The 15,862-nt window shown below is 37.7% G+C and overlaps 1 protein-coding gene across 1 annotated transcript in view; it reads left to right on the top strand.

Moving 5' to 3' along the window:
* The window catches only part of LOC105451686 (protein tincar), a 131,301-nt gene that overhangs the window by 2,958 nt on the left and 112,481 nt on the right, over positions 1-15,862 (top strand). The window lies entirely within an intron of this gene.

The raw sequence follows: 15,862 nt of genomic DNA, 5'->3' as shown, positions 1-15,862 counted from the left end.
TGAAAAGTTAGTAACGATAAATCCGCAAGATTTTAAGACAGACTCGCGCGATTTAAGGCAAAAGACTTATCATAGAAATTATGCAATAATTATTTTTTAGTAAACATAGTACAATGAAGATCTATGAGAGCTAACACTCTGATAGGCCTTTACTGTACTATGTTTATTGTTTCAATCTCGAGAGCTCATGTAAATAATTATTTTAATTATTTTTCAATTGTTATTGAACTCAGTGTTAATCTGTTTGAATTTCGATTCCTTGAATTTTACGTTTCTTAAATATTAATAACAATCATCGTTCAATAACAAGTATTATATGTTACAATCATCGTTTAATAACAAGTATTATATGTTACAATGCAAAGAGAGAAGTGAAAAATGCTTGCTGCATCAATAATTTAAAAATAATATACTTTTTCGAAGGAATAACAGTTTTTACAAACCATGATCGGGATTTATTTATCGTGAATAAAATCCGGGAAAAATACCTCTCTTTTTATACAGGTACCACTCGACTTCGTCGACATGATACATATTGAATTGATTTTGATGAAGTATTTTAAGAGCTTGACTTTCTATACTTATTGAAATGCATCAAGCTTGATTTTATACCTTGTTTAATGGGCGCTTTGGACATCGGTGCGCTCGATGCGAAGCCCGAAGGGAGCGAATTACATTGTGCTTTATACGTCAATCCATCCTACTCACGCATCCGCCGTGCAACCCGTGCACATGCTGCAAATGAGCCTACTTGACAATAAGTGGCATTATATTCTTCCTCTTTGTACGACTCGGTAAGCAATGGGCGTGGCGCGAATCGCCGCGGCTCGGTTTTCGCGCGACGTTCGGAAGACGTCAATGTTAAACAACACTTACACGTGTCCGAACCGAGCCAATTCGACATTCCCGCGGATATTTATCAAACCTCGATTATACTACCCGCTAATGATACGGGACTCCTCGCGTATTGGCGATCTCCGTATATTGGCGATCTTTGCGGGCGATCGGTGAAGGCTCGGGCTTAGAGGGAAATTACCGTCACGCGCTGCCGTACTTCGGTCGCGCATATGCCGAAAGAGAGCAATACTTAACAATAAACGGCATTATATTCTTCCCCCCCGTTCGTATAAGTTGGTATAAGCAATGGGCGTGGCGCGAACACCGCAGCACCACGGCTTTTGTGTTACGGTGCACGTACGCGCTCGCCTTTTGTTGTACCGCTGCACCGTAAGTCGTTCCGGATACCCCGGAGCCGATCGTATCCAAGACGAAGGAGAAACAGGAGGTGAAGAAGGAGGAGAAGGAGGAGGAGGAGGCTGTGTGTGAAAGAGCGCCCGGGACATATCGCCGAGTAATGAAGGTACGGGGAAGGGAAAGAAACGGGCCGCCGCACGGCGGTATCGGTATCGACCGCACGTGTGTTATTTCCTCGATTACTCGCGACGCGAGTCACGATCGACAGTTGGTTGCATCGCGATTGTCGCCTGGCGCGCGGTAACGGCCGGTCCATATCATTGTCTTGCGCCAACGTCCTGTGTTCTCTTCCCTCTCCTTTCCCATTCCTTCTTTCTCTTCTTTTTCCCGGCGTAAACCGTTCCCATTTGTGTGTCGCAAGTTAACGCGAGACCATACGCGCGCGTACGGAAATACGACTCGGCTCAATGGACGGCTCCGATACTACTCGCGTGTACTTTGTTACTATTTCTGGATGTTTCAGTCTGGCTGCAGTGAAACAAACGAAAAGTTTGAGAGACATGTTTCATACAAAATCTATAAAAAATGATTTAATAAATAAGCATGAATTATTTCCAAATGTCCGTTTTATTAAAATCTTACATTTTACTGAAATAAAATGCAGTCGAACTTCGATAACTTGAACATCTATAATTCGAAAACCTCTATATAAGACGAAATTTTTGGTCATTTGCTTCCGCTCCGCTGCGGAAAATCGTTATAAATCAAAGTAAAACCTACTTTAACTCGAATTATTTGTCAGATATTTAGATGTATTATTTTACCTCTGTATAACTTGAATTTAAAGTAGCTAGACTTCTATAAGTCAAACTTTTATTGTCGCTACCTCTATAATTCAAAGTTGTATAGCTATGTATAACCATGAGTAATAGTTTGGTATTTGTTTCCTGATTATATTTATTATAGGTATGCAATAAATAATTCATTGTCAAATATTGAAATTTTTTCCTTTCAAAGCCATCATAATCGGAAAATTATAAATTCTCGTACAAAGCCTTTGTAAGTCAAATTTTCATGTTAACTCCCTTTTACTCGAATTTCGATATGAACTCATGATATTATTTGAGATATGAATATTGGAATTAATACACGGAAAGAACAATTTTGCTGGATCCAGATCTGAAAGTAATTTTTCTTCAATAACCAAAATAATTTTGTAGGAAAGTCAAAATAATTTATTAGTTGAAAAATCAAAATGATTACTGGAATATCAAAACGTTTTACAGTAATGCTTATTATTTTTAACTTTCCAACAAATTATTTTGATTATTGAACAAAAATTATTTTCAGATCTGTATTCAGCAAAAATTTTAGACCTTTCAACAAAATCGTTCTTTCCGTGTATTCGTCTTTAATTTCTTAATTATCAATGAAAAATTATGCAAGGTTTGCTACTTTTGAGACCTGAATTGGAAACATGATATTAACTCCGTTCCGTTGTTAACTCGACTCAGACCGTTCAGGGGACGAAACGCGTTTATAACAATCGATAATCGGTTCTACTCAAATTTTACGGCGATTTATCGCAATAAACAGTCGCGGAGCGTAGTGCATTGGCCGGAACAATTGGAGCGGGGCTACAGAGAGCGTAATTAAAACGCAGTAAATTTTAGCGTGTGCAAGCGAAATATTCGAATGTTTCGTACGACCGCGCGCGTATATCGATCCTACCTCGCTCATTGTCGGCGATTAATTGCACAGCAGAATCTCCGGGTGTCTGTACAATTGCAAACATGTAATTTAATCAACGAATTCGTCACACGTCGTGCCATAGTTATAACGACGGTTATGTTTCGCGAATTCACAATGGTCACCCGTGTTTTAATTCTAATTATCGGGTGGCTTATCGATTTTATCGGCGTTTCGCGATCAGAGCGTTTCAGTTTTTGACATTCGACATAATTGTAAGCAGATAGTCCACAAACAATAACTTTGTTCTCCGCGCGATTTTGTATAATAATTGCTTCGTTATATAATATACTTCTCTTTCAATTTTATTACATTCATCGAATTATTCTCGGTTTTATTTCCTTTACAACATTTAATTTGCATTCTTTCTTCTTAGCGTAATCTGAAGGAAATTGGAAGATTCGTGAATTATTAAATGAATCTTATCGATGCGAACACGAAGTTAATTTGTCATTGGATAATGTTATTGGATAAAGTTAATGGATGAGTTTAACGCGATTTTCCAAGGCGCGAGATGATCAGCGAGGATTCCGCAGCTACACGGCGCGTTTACTGCGAAGTTGAGGAAAATCGGATTTCCTACGTAGAAGATCTTTCGAGGCGAATAAAGCGCGCACATTCGATATCGGGTCCGTGCTCAGAAAATCTGTGCGCGAGTGTCTCGTACTCGTAAGTAAATACGGCGATCGGAGGAGAGCACCGTGCAGATGCGCGAGGCGAAGGCGAACGAAAAGCCGGTCCTCGCTGGAACACCTGCTCCACAGGTATGCGAGCCTCTCCACTGTTCTTCGCGCCTGCTCGCCGCATATATATGCCCTGCAACATTCTCGCTCGCCGTGATCGATTCAAAACTGACAGTGATCAAAAAACTGAATTCGATATTGTTGAAAGTCACGAGACAGCTTCATCCGGCGTGCCGCATTAAATTAATTTTATTCACATCGATAAAGATTGTTCAATAATTCATAAATCTTTTAACTTTTTCGGGCTGATTATACTGAGGAGGTGAATATAAATTCAATGTCATAAAAATTGCAAATAAATGTTTTAAAAATATAAATAAAGAAATTTAATAATGTTTATTATTGTTAACTTTTGTTAAAATTATTTAAAGCTAATGTAGCAGTGTTATAAAAATTTTACATTACTACATCAAAGATACGACAATAAATTTCATTCTAAATACTGTAAAATATCTAGAATAAAATTTATTATCGCATTTCGATGTAGTATTGTAAAGTTTTATTGCAACATTGCTAAATTTTTTATTTTTTTCGATTGCGTTACTGCCACATTAGTATCTGTAGTTTGTATCAGAGGAATTAATATACACGATCTTGCAAAAGCGTATCGTAAATTAGATTATATAAATAAATATGTCAAATCAAGCTCGTGAAGTACTCAACAGTATTATAAGAAGTTTAGGCAATGAGAACGAGGATACAAAGATTAAATAAATTAAATTGTTAAACGATTTAAATATTTGTATATTAACGAACAGTAGATTATATCAATTTAAATAATATATATTATACGAATTAATGTAATCTACGGTTTTTTAATATACCACTTTTAATTGCCTAAATTTTCTGTAATATTGTTTATATACATATTTTATATATTTAAAATTATATTCAAGATTATATATTTTACAATTCAAATCGTATAGAGAAATTTGATGGCTTTTATAAAAGAAGCGATATCCACAATCTTCACGATTATCGAACGGACACGAAAGGCATATACTGATTTAAATTACCGCACAATAGCGTCGCCTGCAGGAAACCTGTTTGCCGGGTGTTCGGCCTGTTCTTGCGTAGCCATACAATATTTGAAGGACTTGGGGCACTACCAGACCACAGACTTGCTAAACCACATGGAGTAATTTTGACAGGCGAGGGAATTGAGAAAGGTCATTAAATCATTAATAAGATTTAGCATGTAATAAAAATTATATTAAATACTCTATAATTTCTTCTTATTTAATTTTTAATATATCGCACCTCTAAAAAGGAAGTATAAAATTTTCGTTTAATTAAATTTAACGAAATTTAATATAATTAAATTAAATAATAATTTAATTATTAAATAATTTAATATTATTTAACTATATTTATATTTGCTTTGATACAATTTATTAGCTTCCAAATCATTGAAAAACTGTTTGTGAGAAAATGTATAAAATATACTTTTTAAATCTCTTATTTATTAAACAATATATATATATTTCTGTACTGCATTGAAAAATGATGTAAATGCCCGTGATATTGGGAAATCATATCGAAATGCACAAAATTGAATGTTTTCGATATATTAAACAAGATATATTTTATTATAATAATTTGTCTACAGCTGAATTACCAACCAGTTTTTTATTTGCCTTGAAAATGCATTTTTCAGCATTTATACCATTATCATTGATACCTGAATTCTTCTTTGAATTTTTCCTTTATATTCTGCGTGATACGCTATCGCGCTCTTCTGCCACTCGCTCCGTTTAATGAAGTCTCTTATTAGCTTTCGTTGCCCCGTTATTCCAATATAATTCTTATTTGCATTGCGCGTATCCATCTAGTTGGCACTGCCGCTCATTATTCATGAATGCACATCTATATTTTCTTGGTTCTTGCATTTTTGAGTTGATAACCCGAATCGATAATTAGCCGATATTCATAGGCGCGATCAATTATTTCATTCTAATTAGGTGACGTGAAATATGAACGACAGTTTGCAAAGTATACCTTATAATGAAAGCAAGAGTAGTTTAGCAGTCTGTTTGCACATACTTACTATTATTCCATAGAATTTTGTTAATAATAATATGATATTGAAGTACAGAGGATATAAGGCGTTATATATAAATAAATTATATTCAAAAATATTAGAGCCTTAAGAAGTAATATGCAATGATGTTGTTTACAAGTCTAAATTTTTGATATAATTAATATAAAATAATAATAATGATAATAATAATGATGATAAAACATGTACGAAGACACAAGATTTTGTATAATGTAGAAAGAAGATATATTTCGGTTACGTTTTGCTAATATTCTACCAATACATTTTTCTTTAGCGGACTAAAGGTTCTCCGATCGTCTATATAATCTGCAGCGTTCCTTAACCTTGTGCTGCTTGCAGCGAATCTTGCAGCTGCATCACTCGTCTTTTTGTACCTTAACACATTGCAGACGAGAGAGCTACCAGAATTCCCTATCACACAACACGGGGAATTCTCGAAGCCCGCCGGCAATATGTTACAACGTTAAGCAGTTACGTTTGTTAAGAAAATGGACTGTTAATTATTCGGAGGGGTAACATCCTTCAACTACATTGCTGCATTGTCTCAAGACATGGGAATAAGGCTAACAGGCTCTGCCTTCCCCCGCGGTCGCAAACGCTCTCCCACACCAAGTACAAATTTGCGTAAAATTGTAACGTAACACTGCCGTTTCGTATTCTCCGGTGGCGGGCACTCGCCTCTACCCAAGTGCTTCTGTTCCGGAAAGCTCCGCCGTTCTTCCGCCGTTACGTAAAAGCTGGCGGCTGGCGGCGCCGAATAAATTGTACACGAATTTCCAATCGCGCTTCGCCGTAATTTTTATTTCGCATTAACCGCTCGCGATTATTTCGGGCCGAGTAACTTTCACAGCAGAGTTGCTTAATGACGTGGCGGAGAGCCGGGCAATCACTACGGAACACCTGCCCCGGACATATTTATGTTAGCCGACCCCTCTCTCTCGTTTGATTCTGACACTGCGTGCCCAGTAAGGTACGGGACGCCCGGTCGTATGCAACCAGGCCTACCTTCGACGCTCCCTTTGAGCGGAACATATCCTTTATGTCGCCGTAAACGAACAGTAATGCGATAACGGTGGTGATAAACGAGTCCGGGCGTCGCGGATACCCCGGTGTCGTAAAAATACTGGAAGGCGTTCGTATTATATGATGCCGCCTCTCGTAAAACCTATTAAATGCGCGCTGTCGTATAACGGAATTTTCTAATATCGCGTGTATGCACCCGGGTCGGTGCTCGTTAGAATAAATTTCCAGACCGATCGATTTTTCGCTGATTGTCGTGTGATGCGCGCGGTCATGCGACGGGTTTACATGTCGCTCGATACATTTGCCGCTGGATACATCTATACATGGATTTACTGCGATGCGGTTTCGATGATGCATACGGCGCGTGAATTGATATGATATTGATAATATGATATTATATTGAAACTTGAATATATATTTCACGTCGCAAAATAATTATAATTGCAACAGGGAAGTCTGTTTTATTCAAAAACAGTTTTTTTTAATATAAAATTATAATATAATGATTTATTTTTATATCAACGTAATTCTGTTATATAATATAATTTTTAAGTGAGCTAAGAATGACGTGAGATTTACTCGAGAAGTAAAGAGGAAATATTGCATAAGCTCGCGTGAGAGATTTTATAGATAAGTGAATCGTCAGGGAAGCGTTAATATATACGGATATTTCTGCGGTTTCATCCTTGAGATACTTTTACCGCATCGTCCAAGCGAGTCTGTATACATATCGACTGCAATTTACCGGCGCTACTTTCTCAAGTGGAAGATCTCGTAGATCGTAAATGCAAATCATATTATCGCGGAAGTTAGTACACATACACATATACGCAGACACGTACATACGCACTCGTGGCCTCCGACGTCTATGTTTTACTTACGGGATTAGGTACGGATTTAAATTTACAATGTCTGTATTAGCGTGGTGTTATCGATTATAGGAGGTGTGTGTTATATATATAAAACACATTATAGGTATATATATATATATATATATATTATATATATCTAGACAAAGATAGTAAGATATCACAGACAATTGTGCCAAACAAGACGATCGCGTGTACGAATGTGGGCGGGGTAGGTACTTGAATTCATTGGCACGTTTTCATGATGTTTTTATTATACGTCAGAACTACAACGTTTTCCAAGAATATACGTTTTATTCAAGTAGTATTTAAATAATTGTGCTTAAATAATTTTAAATGTTTTTGCCAATATGTTGATAAATTATAATTAATAATTTGTAAAATTATCGTCTGTTGACAATGATTTATTTTTAAAATTGTTAGTTATATTATATAATATTACTTTTAATTGATTATTTTATATTTTATATTTTATATATTACTTTTAATTGACATTTTTAACTGTGAAATTGCACATGTTAAACTTTGAAACGTTTTAATATTGATTATATGTCAAATCGTTTGTATTCCCACGAGTATTGAGCAAGCTAAAACATGATAATTAATGCCACGGACTATACATTTCTTACATGTGCAGCGCATTATGGGCGAGCGTGCCAGCATCTCCCGACACGTGCTGCGACATTTCTCACACGTGTGCGGCAAGTATGCGTTCTGTTTTGCATCGAAATGCGATTGTAATGCGTAACTCTAACGCCGAAGTCTGAGAAAAGTCAATACTGTTATACGCATATCGTTGTTTTGCGTTGAATATTTATTTACTGTATATTATTGTTATTATTTGCAAAATAATTCATTTTACGTTTTGATTAAAAAAATAATTTTAAGTTTATACGGACATGTATAGTTATTACATACTATTTTGTATACATATTTGTTATACAATAGATTGTACAACAAATACATAATATTCCTCCACCTAAATTAAAAATTATTTTGTTAATCAAGACGAGAAAAATATATTATGTGCGTAAGGAATATGTTATTCTAAATTTAGATAGCAATGCATACGTTATCACTTTATCTTCTATACAGCGTCCGCTTCAAATATGCACGTTTTCTCTTCTGGGGTGGCAATATCAACGATGTCGCGCGAGAGTTAGGGGAGATTGTTCAGTGAAAAACGGTCAGGGACCGATCGTTGCGTGCAGCGCGAGCATATACGCGGGCAACGTTTATCCTGGGATACGGGTGGACAATGCACAACGTTTACATCTATTGCTCCGTATTTCCAAGAACCATCGATAGCCGGTATAAAGAGACGGCTTCGGACGATAATACTCCTTGCATTCAGCCGGCATACATTTTCGCCGTTGACCGGCGGACGAATGCGAAATGCACAGCGGCCGCTATCAGCCGCTGTGTATTTCCAACCTATCTCGGTATAGCTGCGCAGGCCAGGAGAGAGCGAGAGAGCATCAGGAGCGATCTCTATTCACGGGCGAGCCTCTAACTTTCCAGACGACAAAAGTTTATGAAATTCCTCAAAAGCTCGGCCTACGACGTGGACGTCGGCGTGACGGTGCGCGGGGCGGAACTTTTCGCGAGCTTTCATCAGGACGTGCAGGAGAGAAGCCTCTTGGAGAGCGCGCAGGCCATTTCGCGGCCTGCGCTCTCGCGATGACGTTTACCGCGCCACCTATTGTTTTCATTCATCGCGGGCAGCAGCACACGCGATTATTCCATCCTGCCGGTCCAATTTTTGCTCCCCGGCATATATTATCGTCCAAACGATCGATATCGCTATCTAAATTCGCTTAATGCTTCATCACGCCGTATATGTAACTTATGTGAAACGTGCAGCTTGCAGTTATCTAAGATTATTACGGAGTGATTGACATAAATTTCAGAAACCCCCAAGGCAGCTGTTCATCGGGAACTATGTAAAGTCGTTCACACATGATACCTATATATACATATATACGACGGAACGTTGTACTTCGCTAAACTGTGCCGTTAAATCGCTTTGCACTCGATGGAACTTGGGTTGTTATAGGTGGTTTATAATAACGTTGTTGACTAGATAATAACACCGTTGTCGCCGAACAAGATGGCTGAAGGTTGTTTGCCTGTCAAACGCCTCGCCGGACTCGCCCTCCCCTATTACCCTCGCACCGTACTTATAAGCTTCGTGCGTTCGGTTCTATATTAGAGCGCTCTATTCCAAGCGTCAAGCCCGTGTGGTGTGTATATATCGATGCCGAAGCGAGAAATTGGCGCATCGTAGAAATTTGCCGCCGCAGTTATGCCCATACAAACGCTGTCAGCGTGACCAAGATTAATTATCGCATTGGACGCGCGCGCGCGCGCGTCGGTCATCGTTGTAATCATCGCGAGTGCACTCGATTGCGCGTCTCATCGAGGTTTTTGATGTATCATACCGCGTGCGCGATCGCGTCGCTTTCTTTCTTTTTTTTATCTCTCGCGCTCTCCCCGCGAGCGAACGTGCGCAACGTATACGTGTGCCGTGGCTTCTCCCTTTCTCTCGCGCGCGTTACTACTGTATATCGATCACGCGCAACCAAGCGCCAGCTCGACGTAATGCAAAGAACGCATTTGCGCGGGACGAAATTTCCCACGGGTTCCGCAGGCACTTTTCGCAGTCCTTTATCTTCGTGCCCACCCTCCGAGGTGCACGATTCCCCGGTAACTTGGCACTGCCGGTAACCCGATAACCCACGCTTAGCTGCGTCTTCGCCGTAAGACCGGCGTAGTTTCGTTAGTCCATTGTCCCGCGCAAGTTTGCCGTCGTAACCCAACACTTATTGTGCATCTCCCGTCGTGTCCGAGTTCCTCTGTTGTCAACTAGGATACTTATCGGGAGGCGGGGGCAACGTGTCGGGAAACGCACGTTGTTCTTGTTTCTAATCTGATCCCGCGTAATTCTGCGGAGGATCATAATTTCGCCAAATATTGTCGACGATGTGAAAAAAGATCCGTCCAATTTCCGCGCGTTGATGTCTCAACATTCAACAAGTAAACCAACCTCTTTAACGCTTTATAAACCTCTTATATGCATAATGATACGTTGTATCGGAGTCGTTTATAATTTACAGGCGTTTATAATAGCTCAATCTGCTCAATAATGCAGAAATTTAAAGCCACGTTTGACGATACTAAGGCGGTAAAAATAAAACTTCAAAGATCGATTTCTATATATATGACATCGAAAGGGATTAAAGCAAATGAGATGTGAAAGCGTTAAAATATTCGATCGATGATATTTAATGTCGAGCTTCGAGCTTTATATTTTTTCCGAACTTTTTAAATGTGAAAATCACTTCGTCCCATATATCGGCGAGGTGTGTTTCGAGGAGAGTGTAACGTAATACACGACGTTTACGCTAGTTACGATACCATATACGCCACAAGCAAAACCGGCCACGCGAAGGGTCGATGGTAGTTAATGTAAAAACTTGCGTGCTGACCTGCAAGGCTATTTTCTAACGGGTCGATATATTCTACTCCGCGCTGTATATCAGGTAAAGAATACCCCGACAGTGGTAGCTGGGGGCCACTGACATGAATTATTACTCCCGACAGGATTCGACAAGCGCGCGCGGGACAAGCACAAATTACTTCCTCGCTTCTTCCATTTCGTACAAATGACGGTGCCGTCTTTCACTATCGCGGGCGCATTGCCTTAATTTTTATTCGGCACGACAGAAAGGGGAATCTTATTTCTTAAAGTAACGTACATACCGCGTGTATAGGAATCGCGAATCCTATTAGCGCAGAGTGCTGCGCAGGTGAATTGCTTGTCTGTCAGTTAAACGTTTGAGAAGAATCCACAATTGTTAACGTGGGAACGATTGAGTTTTAGTTTCGTACATTTTAACGTTTATGAACCGTTTTGCCGCCGTAAAACGTTTAGCGTATTTCTTTTTTTCTGCAAAATGTTCAGCTTTTTTTTTCCACAAAATGTATCGCTTTTGCGTACAAATTTTTGTGTAAAAATATCAGCCCCTGTCGTCGTGTTTTCATATCGCGAGATCGTTGATGACGATAACGACTAATGGAGTGGCATAGAAGGGCGATGTTTTACATCAAATACAGAACCGTTTCTCGTTACGCGATCTGTACTCAAAAATCGTTCGTAGATTTAATGTAAAAAATTGCGGCGCGTTATACAGCGTCATACACGCGGGAAATTTCACATAACATGTGTGCTCGCGACAGAAGGAAAAATAAAACTGAAGTTTTTATTTCGAGTTTTATCGACAGATTTAATCTCCTCGTGCGCGCAGACAATGAGGCGGATTATGTGTTTTTTTTTCTTCTCCCCCACGGTCACAATTCGAATTTAATTGAATTTTTCCCGCGGGTGTTGGAGATTAATCGGTGGATCATTTGCCGGTTCGCTCCTCGGGTTCATTCCGCCGGATATCCGCTTGACATTGATACATAGCGTCGCGATAAAAATTTTCGTACACGTTACATTCGAATCGATCGCGTTGAGATTTATATACGTGTGATCGTAGCGGTTTTTTTGCAAAGTATTTTCGTAATCGGATACACGCGGATCGGATAAACAAACGCCGTGTACCTGATACATGCCGAATGCGAATGAAAGCTTAATCTCATCCCGTAATCTTAATTACGTTAATTACAGCGGTGCGCGATATCTTTTGAGTAATACGGAAGATTAAATAAAGCCACAAATTTAATTACTTTATAAAAAAGTATGAAATATCGTCCGATAAATCAGTGAGGTAATTTTTACAAGCGAAACCCTTCCTTTTTTTTCGGGAAATACCGGTTTATATGTTTTTCCTATGACATTCTCGCGTTTGATTATTTAGTATATCGTGAATTTATACATATATAAAGTGTCTATGTGTTTGTTATTACATACCTATACCTATGTTGAGATTTTTTCTAAGTTCAGATCTTCTCACAAATGAGACACAATTTACTTCAATGCCGGATCGCTGATATTCTCGCTTCTATGCTGATCCATTGGAACTTCCTTCATCTTCTTGCGCATTGATCCGTAACTGTTCGAAATGTATCAGGTTCTATATTTCGTAGCGACAGGATCGTAACGCATAACTCGCTTCCTGTTTGTGTCGTAAATTTGCTGATATTCATCGATAGGAAATGAACCTTTCGCGCCTAACTAATAGTTAGCTTGTTTTTCTCGCAAATTGCTTTTTTAACCAACGTAATATATCTGTCGATTATCCTTGCAAGAAGAAAATAGAAATAGTAAATTACGTTACGTACAAAATGCTGCAAATCAAGCGTATTTTCTTGAAATTTACTATATCTTTATCATTACGATAGTTAACACATGAATGATTTTGATTAATGAATCAGCTCTGATAGAATATAATTATTAATGAACTTATTTATAAAAAATGCATAGATATTTATAAAAAATGCATATAGAATGAAATATTTGAGTATTTGGCTATACATTGATAGATAAATATGTTATTTTAAATAATTTATGTGGCAATAACAAGAACAATTTTAATTTTTTTTCCTAATTCCTTTTTGGGGAGAAAAATAAGATTTTATCACATATTGCGTCTCACGCTTCTTATTGCACGTCTCAAAGTGACGGGTATTTGCGAGTATTATATGTCTCGGATGATTTATATAGGTATTTATTGCACGAGAGCTTATGGAAGAGAGTTTTTCGGTGTCGTGAAAATTTTTTAAATAGGAATTTGTCTCCTGAGCGTCCGAGAACGGACCAACTTATTCCGTTTGCGGACGGGCGGTACATTCAGGATTCCGCTTACGGCGTGCATCGTGGAATTTTCTTCATCTCCTGGCATCGATCTTCCATCTACTTGGGAAGTAGAGAACACCGGCTGCATGCAGTGTTCAATATAAATTGGTGTGGATTTATAGTCATGCCGTCCTACGTGTAGTATATTAACCTCCTTCTTTTAACCCGTTCTGCCCATAGATTACGTTAGATAAGGAAATCGATATTTTTTATATTTATTTTGCGACAGTAGAATTTTATGTGTGATACTGCAAAAACATTAATCATTGATAAACTATTGATAATGTACGATCTCTGTGATTTCAAAATATTTATATACAAAGTTTTGTTTTATTATATGCTCCTCTATCGTTTCAGATGATAAGTTCAGTTTATAAGTTTCTCTTTTTTAATTTAGTTCAATTTATATTTGATTCTTAATCTTATTTAATTATTTAATTTATTGTTAATGGAAAAACGATATGATTTATTATACATACACATATATATTCTGAGTTACACGCTGTTATTCCGTGCCATATGCATCTCTAATCGAAGTTCCTCCATACATCCGGGGGCCAATCTCAGAAATTGTATTCCAACCTCTCTGCTCTTCAATATATGTCTGGGAAGGTCAATATCTTGGGACGAATTCCATTGATTTAGCCATCGAGGCCATGAAACCGTTCAGGAATTCCGATTAGTTCTACGTTAATCACACGTGGAGAGAGAACCGAGAAGTAATTAACTTCGATTATTAAATTAGTGCAGGATCCAATCTAATGGAATATAATTATTAATAAGAAAATTGATTCTAATGTAATGCCGAATTTAAATGTCAAAACTGTGATTAAATTATTGCCTTTACTAAATTTACTTCAAGAAAAAGAATTGCTCGATTTATTCAATTTTATTATACTTGAAATATTTTGATATTACATACTTATTTGTATACGTATACATAGAATGTTATTCTTATTTCTTTTTCATAAATTCCAAATATTTATTTCATGTAAATATGCAAGATTGCAAGAAATAATTCGAACAAAAGAAATATATACATCTGCATACATTCTGATATTTTCGAATATCATTCGAATATACACGGAAAGAATGATTTTGTTGAAAGGTCTAAAAATTTTGCTAAAAACAGATCTGAAAATAATTATTGAATCAAAATAATTTGTTGGAATGTTAAAACTGATAAGTATTGCTATAAAAGTTTTGATATTCTACAGCAATCATTTTGACTTTCGCACAAAATAATTTTGATTACTGAACAAAAATTATTTTCAGATTTGGATTCAGCAAAATTGTTCTTTCTGTGTGTTTTAGCAGTTTATTTGTTTTTATCTTTTTTACGATTTCCATATAATTAGTAATATCTTTTTTTTTTTAAACTATATAAAGCGCAATATATCGTAATACGAAATAAACGACATGTCAAGGAGACTCATAAACAGAGAGAAAACAAATTGTAGCACATGGTTAACATTACAGGAGCGCAATTGCAACATGCACAATGTTAACGTACTCCGAAATACATAATGTCGTGCGCGTTTCGAAATTTGAGAAAACCGCAACAGGTGTAATCTCATTAGCGTCCTTCGAAAAACGACCGGTGTCCCTGGATTGGCAGCTGCCACGGCTGAGAAGCGGGAACCGCAAAACCGACAGCATCTCGCACGGTACAGGGAAGTACCCTTCCTCGATTTTCAGTCCTCCGTGCCTCGACCCTGGCAGCGTATTCACTTCTATGTATTCGCTCGCGCGTTCACACCTGACTTGCTCTTAACTCGATACGACCGTATTTAATTACGTACAAGTGACACGCATCGCGTCAACGTGCGCGCAAAGTGACTCATTATTATATTGTGCGCTTCTCAAAGCGCGCGCGTCGGCTCTTAAACCGCCGCGGCGCTAGTTCGGAGCTGCATTTAAGACCGGTTTTGCCACTGTGCAAACTTTCCGCCGCGCTTTGCGAAATTCTGCGAAACTCTAACCTAACCACCAATACGAGCGCACCGAACGTTCGGACCTCTTTGAAGGGATTATTTGATAGTCGGCTGCGGTATGTGTAACAAAGCAATCGTCGAGTGTACGGAGCTCACGTAATCCCGTGTCGCGATTAAATAAATTGTACAACAAGTTTTGACATTTATCTCTTTTTCGGTCAAAATAATTTTAATTACGAGATAATCAAATTTTGACATATTTTTCAGAGAAGGATGCTATATATTTTAATATTTAATATACATCCTAATCGCATTTCCGTAAAAAAAATGAAAGGATAACTTTATTTATTATTTATTTATGATTAAGCATAATTTTGAATGACCTCATGTATATGTCGACTTATAACAGATATTAATAGTCTGATTATCAGCTTACAAGTCGACTGGCTAATTCCATGTACACATTCATATATATGTATAAGCATATTGCA

The sequence above is a fragment of the Wasmannia auropunctata genome, unplaced genomic scaffold (genome assembly GCF_000956235.1).
Source record: "Wasmannia auropunctata unplaced genomic scaffold, wasmannia.A_1.0 LD336047.1, whole genome shotgun sequence".
In the NCBI taxonomy this organism is placed as follows: Eukaryota; Metazoa; Arthropoda; class Insecta; order Hymenoptera; family Formicidae; genus Wasmannia; species Wasmannia auropunctata.
The sequence above is the reverse complement of the archived record's forward strand: the minus strand, read 5'-3'. Positions and strand labels throughout refer to the sequence as shown.